This window comes from Parasteatoda tepidariorum, chromosome 5 (assembly GCF_043381705.1).
Source record: "Parasteatoda tepidariorum isolate YZ-2023 chromosome 5, CAS_Ptep_4.0, whole genome shotgun sequence".
In the NCBI taxonomy this organism is placed as follows: Eukaryota; Metazoa; Arthropoda; class Arachnida; order Araneae; family Theridiidae; genus Parasteatoda; species Parasteatoda tepidariorum.
In genome coordinates this window covers 30,917,848-30,940,146 of record NC_092208.1, presented here as the reverse complement: position 1 = coordinate 30,940,146, position 22,299 = coordinate 30,917,848, and the positions used below count along the sequence as shown (strand labels likewise).

General features: G+C 27.6%; 1 protein-coding gene across 2 annotated transcripts in view; it reads right to left on the bottom strand.

Annotated features, from left to right (window-relative positions):
* LOC107449343 (excitatory amino acid transporter) overlaps nucleotides 1-22,299 on the bottom strand; it is a 101,101-nt gene that overhangs the window by 53,490 nt on the left and 25,312 nt on the right. The window contains exon 1 of one of the 2 annotated variants that reach the window (XM_043050439.2): nucleotides 5,204-5,478. The exons of the other annotated variant lie outside the window; for it this stretch is intronic. The gene's annotated coding sequence lies outside the window, so the exon portion shown is untranslated. Of the gene's footprint in view, nucleotides 1-5,203; nucleotides 5,479-22,299 lie in introns of those variants that run through there. 2 annotated transcript variants of the gene reach the window in all.

Sequence of the window (22,299 nt, the reverse complement as noted above, 5' to 3'; positions counted from 1 at the left end):
TTCAGACTGTCACGATGTTCTTTTTTTAAAGTTCTTTTTTTAATCTCAAAACCTTAAAACAGTTGTTGCAAAAACAAACAAAAAATAAACAAGGATGAAAAAAATAGATGCAAGTCTGCTTAGAATAGAATGATATGTATACAAAAACGTAAGAAATTAAGATATCGCATCGAATTATCCTAACGTTTCTCAAGATTTGAACACCTGTGCTCACTAAAGTTTTTTTCTTTCTTTTAGTCAATTACGGGGGATTTTAATGCCCCATCGCCAATTATATCACCTTAATTTACATTTTGGACAGCATCCAATCATCTCATTTTTACTCGAACCCAAGGTAGGTAAGACCTTGGAAGTTTTTCTTCCTTTTTTTAATGGTGTTGTATGAAACTACGCAAGCATAACATCACGTAGTTTCAAGTCATGTATTTTGTACGTTTTTTTTTCTTCCGAAGTTAAAAATCTTGAAATTTATGTTCCGTATTATCTTTTATTATTGCTTTAGTTGGCAACGGCAACAAGTAAAACGTGCTTACTAAGTTACAGTTTCCAATCAACTTCTTACTGTAACCGTGATGCCAAGTAAGAAATTTTATCACCTGAGAAAAAAATAATGCTAAATATTTATGAGTATTCGCCTACAAGGATATAATTTACAAGTAGTTCAAGGTTCCTAAATTTTCAGTACGTAATAAGTTTACCAATTTTTTTCATTCAAACATTTATAATCCTATTTTGGCTATCTCTTAACAAACAAATACAGCTTTGACTCAAATTACAGAATAATACACCAAGACTAATAATTGTTTTCATTATCAGAGCCAATTAATGCTTGATTTTTTTTACTATAATTATTGATAATTATTATTTACTGATTGATATTATTATATACTGATTGATACTATTATTGATAATTATTAATTATTGATAATTATTTTAACCATCTGAACTGATAATTACGTTATTATTTCCTTTTCTTATTTTGATACAATGATAAATTTATTAAAAATTTAACAATTAAAACTTTTTAATATAAAATAAATTAATTTATTAAATGTCCCTAATAGTGATGGCACTGAGAAATATAGATTCTGGAAACTACAAAAAACATCAACTGAACGAACTGAAAACCACAGGTATTGGGAAGCATAGATACTGGGTACTTGGAAACTAAATAGATATCGGGTATTGAGAAACATTGACACTGGGAGAGTATCTCAAAGACTTCACAAAATTCTCTAGCTTATTAATAAATAACAACCTTAGAACCAATCCATATCTAAGCAATAATTGAAAAATTATTGTAGAAGTACACTGTTAAAATTTTTATCCAAAAATTATGGTAAAATAACTGGCAGCTCTCTGTCTATCAGATTAACCGTAAAGTTTACGGTAAAGAACATTTTTATCCTTTATGGTTTAGAAACCATTTACAAAAAATATGGTTATAAAACCATGAATACAAATCTATACAGTTTTTTTAACCATTTACATTTAGCATTTTTCAAAAACGTAAGGCAANTAACGTTTCTCAAGATTTGAACACCTGTGCTCACTAAAGTTTTTTTCTTTCTTTTAGTCAATTACGGGGGATTTTAATGCCCCATCGCCAATTATATCACCTTAATTTACATTTTGGACAGCATCCAATCATCTCATTTTTACTCGAACCCAAGGTAGGTTAGACCTTGGGAAGTTTTTCTTCCTTTTTTTAATGGTGTTGTATGAAACTACGCAAGCATAACATCACGTAGTTTCAAGTCATGTATTTTGTACGTTTTTTTTTCTTCCGAAGTTAAAAATCTTGAAATTTATGTTCCGTATTATCTTTTATTATTGCTTTAGTTGGCAACGGCAACAAGTAAAACGTGCTTACTAAGTTACAGTTTCCAATCAACTTCTTACTGTAACCGTGATGCCAAGTAAGAAATTTTATCACCTGAGAAAAAAATAATGCTAAATATTTATGAGTATTCGCCTACAAGGATATAATTTACAAGTAGTTCAAGGTTCCTAAATTTTCAGTACGTAATAAGTTTACCAATTTTTTTTATTCAAACATTTATAATCCTATTTTGGCTATCTCTTAACAAACAAATACAGCTTTGACTCAAATTACAGAATAATACACCAAGACTAATAATTGTTTTCATTATCAGAGCCAATTAATGCTTGATTTTTTTTACTATAATTATTGATAATTATTATTTACTGATTGATATTATTATATACTGATTGATACTATTATTGATAATTATTAATTATTGATAATTATTTTAACCATCTGAACTGATAATTACGTTATTATTTCCTTTTCTTATTTTGATACAATGATAAATTTATTAAAAATTTAACAATTAAAACTTTTTAATATAAAATAAATTAATTTATTAAATGTCCCTAATAGTGATGGCACTGAGAAATATAGATTGTGGATACTACAAAATACACCATAGATAACGAGAACTGAGAAACACAGATGCTAGGAAGAATAGATACTGGATACTTGGAGACATAATAGATATCGGGTATTGCGAAATATGGATACTGTGAACGTATCTCAAAGACTTTACAAAATTCTTTAGCTTATTAATAAATAACAACCTTAGAACAAATCCATACATAAGCAATAATGGAAAATTATTGTAGAAGAACACTTTTAAAATTTTCATTCTTAAATTATGGTAAAATAACTGGCAGCTCGATTAACCGTAAAGTTCACGGTAAAGAACATTTTTATCCTTTATGGTTTAGAAACTATTTACAAAAATTATGGTTATAAAACCATGAATGCAAAATTATACAGTTTTTTAACCATTTACATTTAGCATTTTTCAATAAACGTAAGGTAATGGCTTTTCGTAAGGTAATGGACATTGGAGAGTGCTGGACACGGGAAATTTTTCATGAGTTGAAGCGAATGAAGGAAATATTGTGGTGTCAACACTAGGACTCGAACTTCAGTTCTGCCGGTCAAGATAAGACTGCTCGGCTATGATATGTACGCAGTTTTAAAGAACTAAGTAGCTTCATTAGGTGGTTCTATTTGGTGCGATAAAATTCCGGTTGTATTGGGTGAAAGCAGTTAATAAGCAGTTTTTCTCAAACTTAACAGTTTGATTTTCACTTTATTTATGGTTATTTGACTGTTTTGATTAAATGTGGTAAAATAACCATTCAATAAATTGTTATTTAACCATTTTTTAAGAGAAATTTCTAACGGTGCATTTGTAGTTATTTAGCTCTTCAACTTACTCTTCAGTTGTATAGACGTAATGCAAAAGTCGAAAAAGAGTTTTTTTTTATTTTCTTTAGAAAATTATAATCGAATGAATTTATAGGAAGATTTAAAAATATTATAACTTTGTGTCACCATCGCCCGGTTTATTACTAAATTAATTACTGTCATTGGTTGCAATTTGGTGAATTGAATTGAGAGCATTGACATAAAAATATTTTAGAGCGTTCTTGTTTAGAATCTTACAATAGTTTTGATATTTTACTTTCAAATAACAAAAAAACATTGTCCCAAATGTGTTATTTTTTGTGTTGCAAGAGAATTCAAAAGTATTTCGTGAGTAATTTGTTCACCAAGGTTGAAAAGATAATTTCGAGATACCAACCAACTTTTACACTTATAAACCAGTTGAAAGTTACTCTCTGAAAAATCGGTTCAACGTTGAATCATAAATCATAATACAGTGCAAAATTTCTGAAAACTTAGCAACACTGAGTCATAGTCTCAAGAATTTGATTTTAAGAAGTACGATATTATGGTTCAAACTAGCTCCATATTAGGATTGCAGCAAATATGAACGATATTATGATTCGACTTAGAGTCACATTAAGGTCATAGCAAGTATGAACAATATTATGGTTCAGTATTAAGCACAATATTGTTCAGTGCCACATACAGGTTGCAGTAAAAATATGAACGATATCATGGCTCAAGTTAAAACCACTTAAGGTTTGCAGCAATCGTGAACGATATTATGATTTAACCTAGTGACCATCGGCGTCATTGGCAGGGGGGTTGGTGCGTATATGTCCCCTTCAATAATTCGAAATGAAATAAAAGTCCCATTCAATAATTCAGAGAAATAAAAAAGATTTTCGTGAATTATTACCAGTTTAAATTCCTTAAATTTAAAAACATGAAAGAGATAAAAAAAAAATACACTATTAATCTTTCTTGACCAGTATTAAGCATATTTTAGCAACAATAAAAAATTCTTTGGCATAAAATTTAGAATTAAATGACCGTGGGTATTTAATTTCAACCCTCTCAAAAATTGGACTCATAAGTCGGGATCGGGTTGAAGCCACATTAAGGTTGCAGCAAATATGAACTATATTACAGTTCAACTTAGAGACACATTAAGGTTGGAATGTATATGAACGGTATTATGATTCAACTTAGAACCACATTAAAGTTGCAGCAAGTATGAACAATATTAGGAGTTAAATATTAAGCATAATATTGTTCAGTACCACATTCACGTTGCAACAAATATGAACGATATCATAGTTCAACTTAGATTCACAATTGGGTTGGAACAAATATGAAATGTATTATGAATTAACTTAGATTCGCAATTAGGTTACAGCAAATATAGACGATATTACGGTTTAATGTAGTGCTATTGCTGCAAATACAAACGGAATTATGATTTGATTACACTCCAACACTTTTTGCAGGGTACCATAGTTAAGAACATTTGAGTAAAAACTATTATTCTTTAGCTTGTTCTTTTTTTTAAATTATTTTCAGCACAAAAAAAGACTAGATTTCCTTGCTCAATGCTCTTCTTATACCATTTAAAAAAAGAAAGTTTATGATTTTTTTCGTACTTTATTATGCAAGATGAGCTTAATCTTCACTTGAAAATTCGGATTTTTAATCTATCTGATATACAAAAATTATAATGAATTAATTTATGAGATTAGATTAGTGTCTGGTTACATATAAATTATCTGTTCGGATAAAAATAGATATTAAATTATAAATAGATCTTATATTATCGGAAATGAAACAAAGGTTGTTTTTTACTGAGTGACGAGATCGGAAGCTGCAAGTTTTTATTCGTATTAGTATAATTAACTATGTGAAACGTATTAATAAATTGTAAGATTTTTCGAGATGTTTGCATTTTCAGTCAATTGAGAATTATTAATACACATTTTCAAGAAGAAGAAAAATACTCACCAGCAAAAAAAAAAGTATCCCAAACTAGTTTTTTTCCGTTCAAATACCCCTTCTGTTTAATCCATTTAAATTTTCTCAAAAAAATGGGTGTCAACACTCACAAAAAACGTTTGTTATGATCACAGTTGTAAAAGCGCGCGTATTCTTTTATCACGTGCTCTTTGTTCAACAGCCGGTCTTCGTTTGAAAGCAGAAACGCGGAAAAACTGGAAACAGCACGTGCTTCAGTTTGGGATGCGGGAGTTGGAGCATGCGCAATAAGAGAAAATCTCTTTGGCAGCTGAATTAGAAAATGCATTTAAATAAGAAAGAAAAGCAATCTGAAAAAAAAAAAACGCTAAAGCACTTCCTTTTGATTCCGTTGAAAAGGTGCGGTTTATTTTGAAACGGACTATGAAAATAGCATGCTTAGGATAATGTAAACAATTCTGATGATAAAAATGTGTTTTTTTATCCTCATGAAATCTAGAAGATAATCATCGTAAATGGAAAAGTCAAGTTAAAACGAATTTTTTAATGCTTCCAACGTTTCGCTGTTCTTTTAATTGTTTTATTATATTGAATGTAAATAAAGCCTCTAATGGTACCATCTATTAAAGTTTTATATCTAATTAATTTAAATAATGATGCGTATAAATTTGGGGGGAAATTAACTAGAAATTCATGAAAAACTTTTCATAACTAAAATTTTACATAATTGAAATTAAATAATATTCTGAAAACTCCTCGCTCTAAATTCTTAATCTATTCAGTAGCTATTTCATCTATATATAACACGATTATTTGCAGTTAAAGTGTAAAACTATCACTAATTCTGCATTTTGACTTATTCGTCTGTCAAAATTAACTATCACTCACGTTTACTAGTATGGAAAATTAACTAGCAAAGCATGTTGCAAATTCATGAAAAACTTATCATATAAACCATACCTTAAAATCTACAGATGTTTACACAATGGAAACTAAATAATATTCCAAAGGTTCCTTACTCTAATTATTGGATTAAGTAGCTAGTTTTTCTATACATTGAATGATTATATGCTCTTGAAGTGTAAAATTAACTATAAACACTGCTTAACTTATTTTTCGATCGAAATTAGCTAACACTCATGTTAATTAGCATGGTAAATTAACTAGCAACTCGTGTTGCAAATTCATGAAAAAACTTATCATATAAACCATACCTTAAAATCTACAAATGTTTACATAATGGAAATTCTGAAAATTCCTCACTCTAAATACTTATTCGATTAAGTAGCTAGTTTTTCTATACATTGACTAATTATATGCACTTAAAGTGTAAAACCAATTAAGTAGCTAGTTTTTCTATATATTGAATGATTATAAGCAATTGAAGTGTAAAACCAATTATAAACACTGCTTAACCTATTTTTCTACCGAAACTAGCTAACACTCATATTAACTAGCATGGAAAATTAACTAGCAACTCGTGTTGCAAATTAATGAAAAACTTTTTATAAAAACCATACCTTAAAATTTTCATAATTAAAATTAAATAATATTTTTAAAATTCCCTGCTCTTAATATTTACTTTATTAAATAGCTTGCTGTTCTATACATTGAATGATTGCATCCAGTTTACGTGTAAGACCAAATATTAATTGTGATTTTAAACTTATTTTCCCAGAGAAAAACTAATTTTTTATAAAGAATCTAAGACTGAGACGAAATTAAAGTATAAAGGAAAAAGATATTAGTTATTTCATTATTCAAAAAAAAAAAACTGTTGTTACAACTTTGCAGTTATTGTTCATAATCCAGTAACTCTTAAATCATAAAATTACAAATTATTTTAGAAGTTGCTTATTTAGTATTTATCTAGAAGAAGTTAATATTTAGTATTTCAAATAAATACTCTTCTTTAAATTTTGCTTAGTAATTCATAAAATTTATACTTAATTAAAAAATTTAATAATTTATAAATTAAACTCTTTAAGACATAAATTAATGATGAATAAATGTAGATAACTGAATTTGAGGAATGTAATTATTGTAGTTATCTGACTGAATTTTATAATTAAAAAATAATATAACTTTATCACTAGATGTGAAACAATAATTTCTATTTCTTAAACACATTAAAAAAGTTTTACCGAAGAGCGGAAATAGAAATAATAAAAATAATAAAACAAAAATGGTTCTGTGCTTTCATAAGTTTTTCACATATCCTTTTTTTCCGAAAACAAATCATGCTTTGTAAAAATATAACTAAAACTGTATGAAATGTAAGTACATTAATGTTAGATTAGTGGAAAGTAACATTCTTGTTATTAATTTAATTTTACTCCTGATTACCTCTTCTATTGGTAAAATGTTACGTACAAAACCTAAACACATCGGAGTAAAAATTAAAAAAAGCGCAATAAACATATGAATTTTAAATGCTGTAAAGATGACTTTTGTTGAAAAAAAATAATGAATAAATTTGTTATTTAAATTACTATAAAATTAATTTCTTAATGAGATAAAAGATAACGAGTTGAATTTGACACGAAATTAATATTTATAAAAAAATTTAATTTATTATAACAATATTGAAAACAACCAACAATCTTCAACTATTATCAGATAAATATTTTTTTTAAATTAAAGAAAAAGATTTCAAATTTTTGTTAAGCTATCATTAGTTTCATATCACTCTTCAGCTATCATTATTTTCATAATGCTGTTAAATAATCATTATTTTCATAATGCTGTTAGATAATCATTATTTTGAAAACGTTGTTAAATCATCATTATTTTTCAATTTCTGTTAAATTAACATTACTTTTACATTATAATTAACTAATACATTACTTTTACATTAACATTACTTTTACATTCTAATTAACTAATAGTTTCCTTAAATTTTTTTGTTAAAATTATCGATATTTTTATAATATTTTAAAAGTATCAAAATTTCTCTTTATTGTCAACTGTCATTATTTTCAAATTGTTGTTAAACTCTTATTATTTTAGAATTATTGTTAACAATTTTTATTTTTAAATTATTTCAACTAATATTAAACTCAAATTGTTGATATTTTATTATTGTTACAACAATTTTGTTTAACTACAATTTTACTATCAATTTTGTTAAGCTATATTTAATTTTTACATCATTGTTAAAATGCATAGCAGAGAGTATAACTGCATTATATACTTATTTTAACTACTTATTTTAATATTATTTTTAAAATATTATTAAACTATCATTATTGTCGCATAATTGTTGAAACATATAACTAATTCATTCAACGAAATTAGATCACACACATCATTTGTTATAACTAAATCTGCTGGTGAATAACATAAGGTATGAAATCTCTAAATCTAAAAAAGTGTACATTTGCGAAAAATGTATGGTAAAAACCTACTATTTTTTTTTATTTAAATAATGTTTCAATAAAAAAATATTTAAATAAGTTTCATAGAGAAGAATATATGTTATGATGCATTAGTAGATATTGAAATGCAATAACGGTAGAAAAATATAATTTTACATTACATTTTTTGAAGAAAAAAAAAGATTACACCTTTGATGATTTTAGAAAAATATTAAAAGGAAATATTTGAAATTAAATACTTTTCTGTGGCTAATGCTAGTACATAAAGTATTATCAGTAATAATAAAAATTTTTTCACTAAAATGATTTTTTTTCGTTTTAATTGGAACTTGTTAAATAAGTGGTTTATGAAGCACATTTGTCAACCAGTTAGTTAACGTGTATTGCAAGGAATTTGAATAAAAAAGCGTTTTTCAATTTGTCCATTTTTGCTTTCTCTACTTTTATAATTGAAAGTTTCTAACACGGTCTCAGAGCCGTGGTGGATCAGGGCATAGGGCTCGAATCCCAGAGATGGCTGGTGGGTACAAATTCTGCACCAGGCTAGCACCGACCACAAAGTAAAATATCCTCAGTGGTAGACAGATCATGGGTTAGAGTGTCCGCATTATGTCATATTATCCGTGGGAGGTGTACATGGCTATGGGATGTAATATGGGTTAGTTTCAGTTGTAAAATAAAATATCCATTGAAAATTCTAAAACCTTTTTCTGAAACTTCTAATACCATTCCTCTTTATATTTTTCTTCAAAGCTATAAAAATTTTGCTCCTCAAATCATAACACTATTGCTCTAACAATTATAATATTACTTGTTGTAATAAAGAAAAAAATTCTAATGATTACAATTTTCTCCAAATAACACTGTTCTTTTTTTTCAATTTACAGTTGAATTTCTTTTTTCAAGTTGTCGCACGAATTCTCTTAAAAATAAAATGCTAATTTAAAATCGCAACAATATTTTTCTTCAAATTTTAAGCTGTCTCTCTTCAAACTCTAACGACTTATTCAGTGAATTCTAAGATTATAATATTCTCTCTAATTTCATAATAACTCTCCAAATGTAAAATTTTTTCTTAGAAACTTCTAACATAAAAATTAGTCACAAGTTCATTTAAATTAATTAGCATAAAATTCTTAAGCTATTAAATAATTTTACCTAGAACGAAAAGACGTCACGTGGAATTAGTTTGAATGGATAAATAATTTTAATTTCCAATTTACTTAAATTAGTTTTATATTAAATTAGATAATGCTAAAAATAAAATTAACAACTATAAGCTTTTCAGAATTTATACTTTAAATAAATCTCTCTGCTGTAATAAATGTTTTTTTAAAATAAGTAGCGAAAATAAAGATTAAAATCTTTATATTTTTGAAAGAATCTCGCTTGGCTCATGAATTTAAAAAAATATTTTGAATGTTACAATAATTTTGCTCTAAATCTGGTTTCAGGTATTTTTGAATTTTTGCCAAATTGTCTTGATCATAGTCCAATTGTGTAACACAGCTTTTTTGAGAATTTTGCTGATACAGCCCTTCTTTCAATATTATGCCTTGTCTCTATGTCACAGCCTTGAACAGAAATGGCTCTAAAACCTGAAAGATTATTTTTTGAGGGTAATTAAAGAAAATTAGATAAATTAGTGAAGAATTAGGACAGAACTTCGTTCAAAAGTACTCATAGCTACTGGGTATAAATGGAATTAGAGCTTTTCGTCACTTCCATTGGAATTAGGGTGCCCACAAGAGGTACCAGGAGGGTATGTCTCTATAACTGTTCTGGTGGGTTGGAGATATTTTTTTTAAATGCATTATGCAATTTTGTAGTTTAAAAACTGTAAATTATAATTATGGAATATTTTTTAATATTTGGGGGGAGGGGCTAGTTTTTAAAATCTTGTTTGGTGTGGGACATTTTTTAGCCAAATTAATTGCATCATCAATGCACAACCTTGATCCGTGGTGGCTCAGAAAATACAGCTTTCGCCTTCCGATGAGGTGACCCTGGTTCGAATCCCAGCGGCGGCGTGTCGATACAAATTCCGCACCAGGCTCACACCGACCATATGACTGACATAAAATATTCTCGGAGGTAGACGGATCATGGGTTAGAGTTCCCTTGCCGTCGGGCTAACCGTGGGAGGTTTTCGTGGTTTTCCTCTTCATGTAAATCAAATGCGGGTTTGTTCCATCAAAAAAGTCCTCAACGAAAGTCTCCCAATAATTGATTCATATTCCTTTGTATTCTGGATTGGGTTCAAAATTACATGGCTATGGAGTTGAGCATTAGCAGTCGTAAATCTAAAAAATTGAATCGACTGTTCAACGACGGTTATAAAATGAAATAAAATACACAACCTTGGAATAATGTGAAATAAGGAATTAAAAAAACAACTATTGCGTGGGCATCGTTGGAGAGTTAACAGTTGGTATATGTAGAATAAATAGTAGAATAAATATATAGAATAAATATGTAGAATAAATATAAATCTATAAAAGGCCGTCTCAATATTTCCAAGAAATAAAAATTTTTTTAGTGAACTATCATAGATTTAATTTCTTTAAGGATGAAAACAAGAAATAGATTAAAATTATTAATCTTTTTGTAATTTCAATCACATTAAAGAATTTTTTAGCTCCTGCGACTCTAATGAACTATAGGTTTAATTTAAAAAGAGCGAGAACTGTTCTAGTGGTGGGTTAGATTTCAAAATCTGTTTTGGTGGGGGATACATTTTGTAGTTTTTTTTTCTAAAGAAACAGGGGGATAATTCCTTTTAATCAAGTTCATTACATCTTCAACTCATAATATGCATAGTAAGAAAAGGATATTTATAACCTTTGAACCCCTGCTAAAATAATTACAAACATCAATTTTAATTTTTTGGGTGAGATATCATTTAAAATCTATTTTTGTTAAGGTTATTATTTTAAACACTTTTCTTACATCTTTATTATATAAGAAAAATACGTTCTCTTATAAATCTAAATTTTTTTAAATCATTATTTCTTGTGATTGCAACTTTAACAATCTCCTTTCAAATAAATAGAAATTGGTGTATTTTGCCTTTAATTATGGTTCAACTTCAATTCTGGAGGAAAAATTAAATTTCTCTTAATCAATGTACAAAGAATTGGAAAGTAATGCCAACATTGATGATGTTAAAGATCTTAATAGGGCAAAAGAAAAAAGATTTTCCTGGATGTAATTAAAACGAAGAATTAGAAGTAAAACAGAGACAGCTAGATTTTGAAAGTTTTATGTAACCACCCCCTTCACTAACTAAACCGACTCGCTTGTCTCCCGTTTTTTTTCTTTTTTTCTTCTTTTTTTTTCTTTTTTTCTTAGATGGGGGGGAGGGGATTTTATAAACTGAAAACAACAATAACTGTTACAAACAGTTCTGTGACTAAGCAAAGTTAACGTTATAAAAAACAATGGCCGTCATACTTGTGAATTAGTATTCTCATAAAAAAAGCTTTTGGAAAACAAGCCAAGATTATAAATCACTGGAATAAAGCAATGAATATCACCGGGAAAAAAATTTAAGGAGAATAGAGATCACAGGAAGAAAGCATCACGACTCAAAATAGAGATGAATTATTAAAATTTGATGAATTAATTAAATATTTTTTCAATTATTTACTATACAAGGATTAGTTCGCGGTTAATAATAATAGATTAGTTAATAAGTTCGCGGGAAGGAATTTCTACATTTCTTACTTCTTAATACTCTTATTGTCTACTCTTAAATGAGCTTTAAAAATTGTATAATTCCAAAAATGATTCTCATTTTATTGTGTATTGTATTCTCATAGAAAAATAATGCTTTTCAAGCAAATGAATTAAAAAAAACAAGCAAACTGCATAGTATAATAAACTACTTTATTCTTTTTAAATACTTTAACGTATTATAATACTAACACCCTCAGTGAGTATTGTTAATTGATGCATAATACATGATATTATACTATCACAGGAAAAAAAGGCATAAAATTTAAAAAATTTCTTTCTAAACACTTCAAATTAATTGCATATCAATTATTTTTTTAAAAAAAATGTCTAGTTTCATTTGATTAAATGTATAATTACATTAAGTTTGGACTCAATGCTATAAATCGAATTGGTCATAAAATTAATTGCATTTTTAAAAATAATCACCACTTTTTGTGTCAAATTTGCAAAAAATTATTTTTCCATATTTTTTTTTTTATTTTTTTTTTAATATTTTTTTTTCATAATGTTTTTGTCCTCTGAAAATATTGTTTCACAATATATTTCTAACATTGAATGTAATTAAATTGAGATAGATCAGCTACAGCTAAAAATTGTTGTCATTAAAATAAAAAAAATTCAAAAATATGTATTTCTGCTATTTACGGAAATTGGGAGAAATTTTTAGAATATATGGGTGATGTCCCCATTGGCCTTGTGAAGGGGGATGATTTTTTATTACAATGAACAAACGTTCATTTGCTGATTAAAATGAACAAACATTCATTCAAAACAATTGCTTAGATAGCTGGGGAAAATTAGGGCATACCCATTTAATTAAAAAAAATTAAAAAAAATAAAAGCTCAATCTATATATATTAAATTCTTTTTTATGTATGAAAAAGAAAATTTTTTTAATTCTAATTTCTTAATTTGTTTTCTAACATACATAGAAAATTTAAATTTTATTGATCTAACATTTCAACATTATTTTCAAAAATTTGTATCTTTCATTAATATTTTGCTTAAGCCAGTAAAAAAAAATATTTTTATTTAATACCATTAGTAATAGATTTAAAATTTTAATATCTTTAATATGTCGATTGGAATAAACAGTTTTTCAGTAAAATGGTCATTACGCTTGAATACCAATTTCCAGTAAGAAAAATAGCTAAAAGAAAATTAAAACTCGTGAGAACTTTTCTGAGCCACCCACAGTCGTCTACATAAAAAAGAAATGCAATTCCATTAGTCGAAAGTCATAAGTTTTTTTACGACTCTCGCTATCATCAGAATTTACGATTCTTATCAATAATTTTAAGAAGTTGCCATTCCGCAATTCCTATTTTATGTCTATGGAGTGGTGGCAAAAGATCGCCATCTTAAGTTTTCTGCGTACATAAAAATCGTTTGATAAATGTCGATGAAGGTCGGAACCTTTTAAGGAAAATTTTATATTCACGCCAGCTTTGTTTGAATAAGTAACGCTTTGGCGCGAAGACAACTGAGTAAGTGATAAATTGAATTGGAATTGGTTTCTTTGCGAATGGATTAGCATTAGATAGTTTAATAAAAGTGAGCTGTAATCTTGAAAGAATATTGTTTTGTTCAACAACTGTAAACAGACATCTCATTCTATTGTTGAAATTATATGAAACGTGATGTAAAAATATTCAGAATTACTCCGAATTTATTAAAATGAATTTAAATGCAGGTTTTTTTCAAAAATAGATATGAATTGTAGCGGTATAATCATAAAATAACTATAAGTAAAAAAAGACGAAGAATTTTTTTTTTAGCTTGGAGGGAATAAAATACAATTGTACTTACTTAACACTTAACACTAAACTTAATACTTAACACTTATATAAAATGCAATTTAATATTATTATTTATTAATGTAAAAAAGGTAGCTGGGCATATGTTCAAAATTTATCATACACAAGTTTTAAAAAAAAATGATTCTGCTCAGGGATCATAATATTGGTAGTTTGGTTTGAAAGATATAAGTTTAAACCTTCTTTTGTTTGCAGTGTATATGTTCGATAGTAAGGTTAAACCTTACCTCAGAGGGTAAACATTATCTAAGGTTCAAATCATCCAACCATAACCAAGCACTTAACCTATTTTCCAGGGCTCTTAATTTGCAAGACCATATATCGCGTTATTTTAGGTGCCGGTCAGGCGTCGGGGACTGTCTCTTACCACCTCTGCCACTTTTCATTTTAAATAAAACTCACTTTTCATTTTAAATAAATGTTTGAAGTTAATAAAATAAATTACTAAACATGATGATAACATAGATACGTGGGTCACTAATAACTGTATCAAATCCTGAAGTGTTATATGTTTCCTTCCTATTACTTCAATAATAACAGATTAGTTAGCAGATGTTGAAAACCATCTAAATTTTTAAAAAAACCTATGATTTGCTGATACAATTTTTTCTTAAAGTTCAAATGAAACAATATACGCGAGTCAAACTAAAAAAAGGAATATTTAATTTGTTTTTGTTTTATGGCTATTTAAATATTATTGTCACAAAGCCGTAATAATAAAAGCCATTTAGGTGAACACAACTATCCGTAATAATACATTAATCCGTAGTAGTAAGACAATTATATTTACTTTCAGCGGAATGAATGTTGGACTGAAAATAAAGGTATTCACCAAATTGAATATTTTCTAATCAAAAGTAGTGTTTAGATATATCCTTAATTGTCTAAAAGATATACTTAATAAGTTATTAAATTAAAGAAACTTTTTGGGCAGATTTCTTCTATAATTTAACGTTAAAGATAACCATTTTCCCGAACAAGGATAAAAAATAGTTATAAAAGGAGACTCTTTTAGTTCAATACTTTAATTTCAAAACCTCAAGACATGATTTATTGGTTTTTACTTACTATGAAAATGTTAAACAATGAATTCAGTTAAAAATTCAGTAATATTCAGTAATAAATATTCAGTTAAATATTCAGTAACAAAAATAGCCGTATTTCTTCAAAACAATAAATTAATTTAAAGTATAAATTTTTAAAAGATAGAATGGAGATCCTTTGCTCCAAAAAAGAAAACTTAAAAACCTTAAATTCATTAAAATAGTTTGCCTTGACCTTAATCATGCTCTGGTTTTTCAAATTCCTAGAAACAGTAAATTCTTTGAACCTATGAAAAATATTATCTTTAGTTGCTTTCTAATCAATTGTGGCATTCATAAAAATGAGCCAACAAAATAGCACTTTCTCCATCAAATAAAGTCAGTTTGTTTCCTCGAGAGTAATTATCTGCATGACATATGTAACATAGATTACTATCATTCTTGTCACTGGAATTAAATAACTTCTCTAATGGAAGTTCTTTCTATTAGAGCCGCCACAAAAGTTTAATTTTACATTAAAACACCCGCACAGCATCATGTGAGACGTCATTTCCTGTCCGGCAGACGATTAGTACAATTCACTTAGTTTCTTTTTTATCATGAATGTCGTCTGCCTTTTTAAAATGTAGATGTAGAGCACTATGAGACAGTTCTTATTGCACAATGCAGTAACTTATCGCTCATGCTTAAAACTGCTGTGTTTTCATTTCCTTTCTTGCTGACCTTAATTAAAAAATGAGCTTTAAAAATGAGAGTTTGTAGTGTGATCTTTGCGGTATTTAGGAGTTTCTATTTTTTTTAAGAAATCTGATTTAAATTAGGAACATAGCGTTTTTCAGTTTTCTAATTGTTTTTTAAAGTGAAATTTCACCTTTCAAGAAATTTCTGATCCCCAAATATTTTCTAATTTTTCCTTTTTTTTTTGTTAAACTATAAATTTAATAACAATAAAAAAATTCCAAACGTACATTGGAAAATAAGAGAAAAAGCTTACAGAAATACAGAACTTCAAAAAAGGACATTTTTAAAATATTTTTTTCATTAACTGTTTGGACAATAATATTAAAATTTTGCAATTTCTTTTTATAGTTGAATATGCTGTATAAGTTTTATACCTTACGGATCAAAAGTTTTCGATCATTTTGAAATTTCAATTGATAATCAATTTTAAAAAAAAACAATGAATATTCATAATACCTTGTTTTTTTATAGTTATTATAGAGTTAAAAGTTACATATATATACATGTATGTACCATTGACTAAACTGAGTTTTCGTTCAAATTTTGTATTTGGCCATGCAAGGTTACATTTTTTAAATGATGTAAAAATTTGTATATTTTGCATTTCAATTTTTTTTTTACTATTGTTGAATAGAATAACGAATATTTATCAAGCATTATTTTTTTGCATGAAATTATCTTTGGATAAATAAATTTAATAACTGTATGCAAAACTGTTTCGATTCGATTAAAAAGCTTTTCTGATATCTTACGCAAAAAGTAAAATAAACAGTAAAGGGTCTGAACTTTGGACCGCATTCCTGACCAAACTATTGGGACAATATTTTCTAGATTACTGCTACCCCCTATATATTGGGATTCAGAAATCGCCATCCATCGAAAAAAAAGGTATGTTTATTCAGAGAATGTACGTATTTGTGTCTGATTTCCTAACTTAAAATATCGTCTGCACAAATTAATTAACATTTTATATGTCACCCCAGTAAAAAATTAAGAATAAGTCCTAGTACGTAAAAATTCGATAGTTAGATGAAAAATTCTTTAGAATAATTCGTTTCTTCCCGCTTTTTATACTAGTTTTAGTGGCATTGTTTCAAAATTAACAGTTTTGTATATAAATCATACAGAAACATTGATAGGGAAAGATGAAACTTTCTAAAACGGGAAAAATTACGAATACACTTCTGTAATGGTAGAATGAAAAGAAATTGCAACGAACAAACTATGAATCTTGCAACGTTATTTTTTTACCAGATCATTACTTAATATTAGATTATCATAACTTATATTAGATCATTACTTAAATGATTTCATAGCTTAAAATACAGTGTGTACTAATTAATTAACATATTGAACATATTCCTTCGAACCATAAAATTGAGCCTTAGTACGTGAAAATCTGACCATTCGATTAAAAGTTATTTAAGTGCTCTCTTTTTTATTTTGTCCACTATATATAAGTAATTAAAAAAATACTTCACTATAAAAAATTCCGGTAAAAAATATTGGTACCCTAAGTGTCAAATTATCCATAAAATTAATTCTACCGAAAAGTTTTATACCGTAATTTTTACAGTTATATTTGCTAAATTTCTGTGATTCAGGTAAAATAATTTTAGTCATATAGTATATTTGCGATCCAGATAAAGTACTTTTTAGAGTAAATATTATAGTAAAAATATTTACTGCAAAAACAAATGACCGGGTCAAATTACGGGATAAAGTATCAGTACTTTGGGTGTAACATCCGTAATATTTATTTTCATCGTAAAATACTGTACCGTAATTTTTACAGTAATATTTATTAGAATCAGTGATTCTGCGGTAATTGATATTGTAAAAATAAGATAAATCAGCACTTTTTGGTTCGTAACATTTTCCGGTCAAAATGGATTTTGCGGTAAAAAGCACTGGTAACCTGAGTGTCGGTACTTTCAACCATAATTTGATCCGGAAAGTGCAGATATAATTTTACTGCAGAATCTACCACGAGTTCGATAAAAAAAAATCTTGGGAGCAAGTTTAGCTCAAATAGAGTGTTCCCTGGTATTTCTAACATTTCCGGTATTCATAATTTTACGTTTCATCTTTTACAAATATCGGAAAATTCAGAGGATTGATATACCTCCCGATATCTCGCCCACCTATACATGTATTTATCGTTTGAAGTGGTCTGTGAAACAGGATGGCTCCTGCCTTCTCATAACTAATGTCCTGCAGGAAGATCAAGAGGAGTCTAATTTCCTCTGCACATTCTACATCCTGTTCCACTTTGCATTCCCTTTTTTTGATCAATCCGAAAAGAGTTCTGAAGACGACACAAAGTTTACTAAGATGATGGTGTATTTTCGAAAATAGCTAAAATATATTCTAGAATGATTATATGATTCAATTAAAGATTGTTCGTCATGATTATTCTTGCGAATCATTAAATAGAATTATCGAATGAGTTTTGAAATAAAATTTTTTAACGAAGCAAGTTTTTTTTTATCATGGACGTAGTTTTTCTAAGATCTAAAAATGTTCAATTTTTTCCAAATAAGAGACATTATGGCAACTAAAGACATGGGATATGCGATTAATGGGATATTTTTACTAAAGGCAATAATGGGATATTTTTGAAAATGGTTATAAGACTTAAGAATTTCTTAAGAAGGTTTTTTTTCTCATGGAAGCAGTTCTATGATTTAAAAATTTTCAATATCTTCAAGTTAAGGGACATTTTTAAGGTGATAATGGGCTATTTCTGAAAATAGCTAAAATGCATTCTAGAAAGATTATAGAATGCAATTAAAAATTGTTAATCATAGTTTTTCTTGCTAATTATCAAATAGAATTATCGAATAAATTTTTCTAAGGAAGCAAGTTTTTTCTCATGGATGTAGTTTTTCTATGATTTAAAAATTTTCAGAAATTTCAAGATAAGCGACATGTTTTTAATTTTTTTTAAAATGTGAAAATTGATTTGACATTTCTCACGTTGTTGTACAGTAAAGAAATATACAAAAAATTATCACATCTCTACCCTGGGTCACTTTAACTTTAAATTGAATAAAAATTGATGTTTCTAATTTTAGATATCATTTAAATTATTATGCTCCAATATTTAATTTTTAAAATTTATTTTGAATAAAGATAACCAATTTGACTTCGGTACTTTTTGACATTAATTAAATAAAATTAATTAGAACTTTATAAATTTTATTATTTTTTGTTTTAAAAAAAAAGTTTAAATAAATTCTTGACGACAAAATTTGTTTTTAAAAACTAGAAAGAATGTATGTGCTTTAAATTTCATGGAGTCATCGTTAGTAGATTTTGATATACATAGCTGCAAGTTAGAAAAAATTCGAAAAATGGTCATCAAAAATTATCACTTTAAGTTAAATGAGAAAATAAAAAATAGGAAACCAAGTCTTATCTTCCTATCTAGTTTAGACAAAATACAAAAGTTTATCTCATTAGGAAAAAAATTAATGCAATTCCTGCAAGTGACGTACAGTGGGTATCTCAATCCTGATTAGTTGTTAAAACGTGGCATTTGCTTACGTTGACAACTGTTCTTTCCATTCCATTTCGAGTATGCTAAGACGTCAAATATCAATTATCTTAAGTGACACAATATATATTCTTACAAGAAGATTCATTACGGAAAATTTCTGTTCCTAATTATATATTTCTTACTTAGCACATAAGCAGGCAAGAAGCCATGTAAAACATTAACAAACTAATTATGTATCGAAGTTGCCAGGTACACAAAACAAAAATATATCTCGGTTACAATAAAATGCATAAAAAAATAATAAATTTAAGTTATGTTAGAGACGCAGGCTAGAATGAATTATATTTCAACAAGTTTGATGTGTGATACCATGCTGTATTTAATTAACTTCACGTTAATTGACATTTTAACTTATGTGAAGAAATTTAGTTCGACCTCAACACGACATTTTGCTTATAAAAGTTCAGCTGGAGTCAGGTCACATGTGTGGGTATTCATAATCTTCTTCTTGAAGTGCAAGTACCCAATTGTACAATTTTTTAATAAAAAATCTTTTGAATTTTAGTGATATTAAAGCTAATTACCTTTTTACTTTACCATACAAAATGTATGCAAAATATTTTCTGGAAAAATGCTAAAAAATATTTAAAAAACCTAAAACATTTGTGCTTTAATTTATATTAAGAATTCACGGTTTTTAGGATTTTAAAAAATTGCTGCAAATTTGCAATTAAAATCTATGAAACTTTTTAATTGCCTAAAACGAATTGAAGTAACATATCTTAAGTGCAGATAATTTTAGTTTCCTGCATTTGTCTTATAGTTTTAATAATTTCATTTAAAGTTATATTTCAAAGTTAAGTTTCTTCATATAAAGTTACCCGTATTGAACTTTAAATGATAAATCATCATGTTAAGTTCAATACGAGAGAAAAACTAAACAAAAAGTCTTAAAAACATAATATTAGGATAAAAGCACAACTCTGTGACCATTAAAAGAAGTATTAAAAGTATCATTTTCGTACTTAATTAAAAATTTTAAAACTGTATGTTTAAGTGTTTCGTGGTTCCCCCTTTCTCTAATAATACTTTTTTTAATAAACTATTATGTTCCCTTTGCGCGCTATATAGCTGTCACACAGTTCTTTACCGATGGCTTTGTACTTTTTATTCTCCTTAATCATTCTTGCTTAATAATCCCAATTTTATGCTTTAATATCTTTTACAGCTTATTTTAATTGCATTATAGACTTCGTCTTTTGCTCTCTATCGCTTGTCATCACTAACAAAAAGTAAGATGTTTTTGAGGTTGTCTTGAGGTTGACAAATGTAAAAAAAAATCACCTGAAGTAGAAAATGAGGTGATGAATTCTGTCATAAATAACCTCAGTAATAAACCTCAATTTCAACCTCATAAACCTCATAAAGTGATCCTCGTTTATAACTCAGCAATACATTTAGTTGAGAATGGGTGAAATTATTCACACCTCAAATATACATATTTGCTTGAAGTATAGAAAAAATAGCATATACAACACTTTAAAAATAACCTCACTAAGCTGGTTAGTTTAAAATAGATTTCCCACAATCTCAAGTGTGATTTGAACAGCTTTATACGCCTTGATTATATACTTTGAGATGTTGATTTTTTAGGGGATTTTTTGAAGTCAACTTCAAATAAACCTTAAATCAACCATTACACCTCAAGTAAATCTCAAAAACACCTTAATTTTTTGTATGGGCATACTCTAAACTGCTTGCCCGTTTTCTTTTCACATGACGAACCCACTCTAGGACGGATTATCATTAGAACACCAATAAATAAACATATCAGAGATTAATTTATCTTCCTTCAAAAAAACAAAAAAAAAAGGTTCTGCTGTTGTTACAAAAAATTTTCAATTTTCGTTGAGTGCTTTCTCACTTTTATAGCTCTAAACTTAGTGAATGAAATTATATGTTTGCACACTTTTTTCAAAGAAATGTTTAAGGAACTGAACAGCTGAAGTTACTGATACGGTCATTAGTTCATGAGTTGACTGTTTTCTTCAGCTGCATAATTCAGTTTAGCGAAAACTATTAGAAGGAGAATTAAAAAAATTTTGTAGTCACGTACTATTTCATCTGATAAAGAGCTGGACTTAGCAAAAATTTCGAATTAGTTTTCGAATAGTTAAAGAGTTTATGTTGACCATTTTTGCATATTCCGTTTTTCATCCTCATAACTCAAAAACTGTTGGTAGAATGATGATGTTGAATGAATAATTTGAAATTTTGAACACTTTCGAATGAAATGTTTAAGAAACATTCTGATATTCAAATAATTTTCCTGTACAATTTTTTTTATGCACTAGCTGATTAAGTTTAGCAAAAATCATTATTATTAACAGGGAAATTATATTTTTTTTTCACTGCTACCTAATATTTTGTCTAAAAAAAAGCATGAAGTCACACTTTGTTCAAATTAGTTCAGGAGAAACTAAAAAATTTATGTTGATGGTTTTCCAGATTTTTTATATAAGAGTAAATCATAGTGAATTCAAGTGCATTGTTGATAGCAGCAATATGCTAGATAAGAAGATCGTATCAATCCAATTCTAACAATTGATAAGTCATAGCAAGAAAGCCTTCGCCTTAATTTCTAGAAATATTTGAACTGCTACATCTTGTGATAAGCCTAATGATGATTTTAACCTAGCTATTGTTGTTGCGTATCCACTTGCCAAATACCAGCAACCCTGCTTGGTGAAACCAAGTGAATTTTTAAAGCAGAGGGTGCGTTTATTGTTTTTAAGTGGCGCCAACTATAGTCCAAGAATAAATTTTCTGCCGCATACACGTGTCACATATCGTGTTTTAAAGGGCGGACCAATTCATACATCCTAAGATTGTAATTTTGACCTGAACC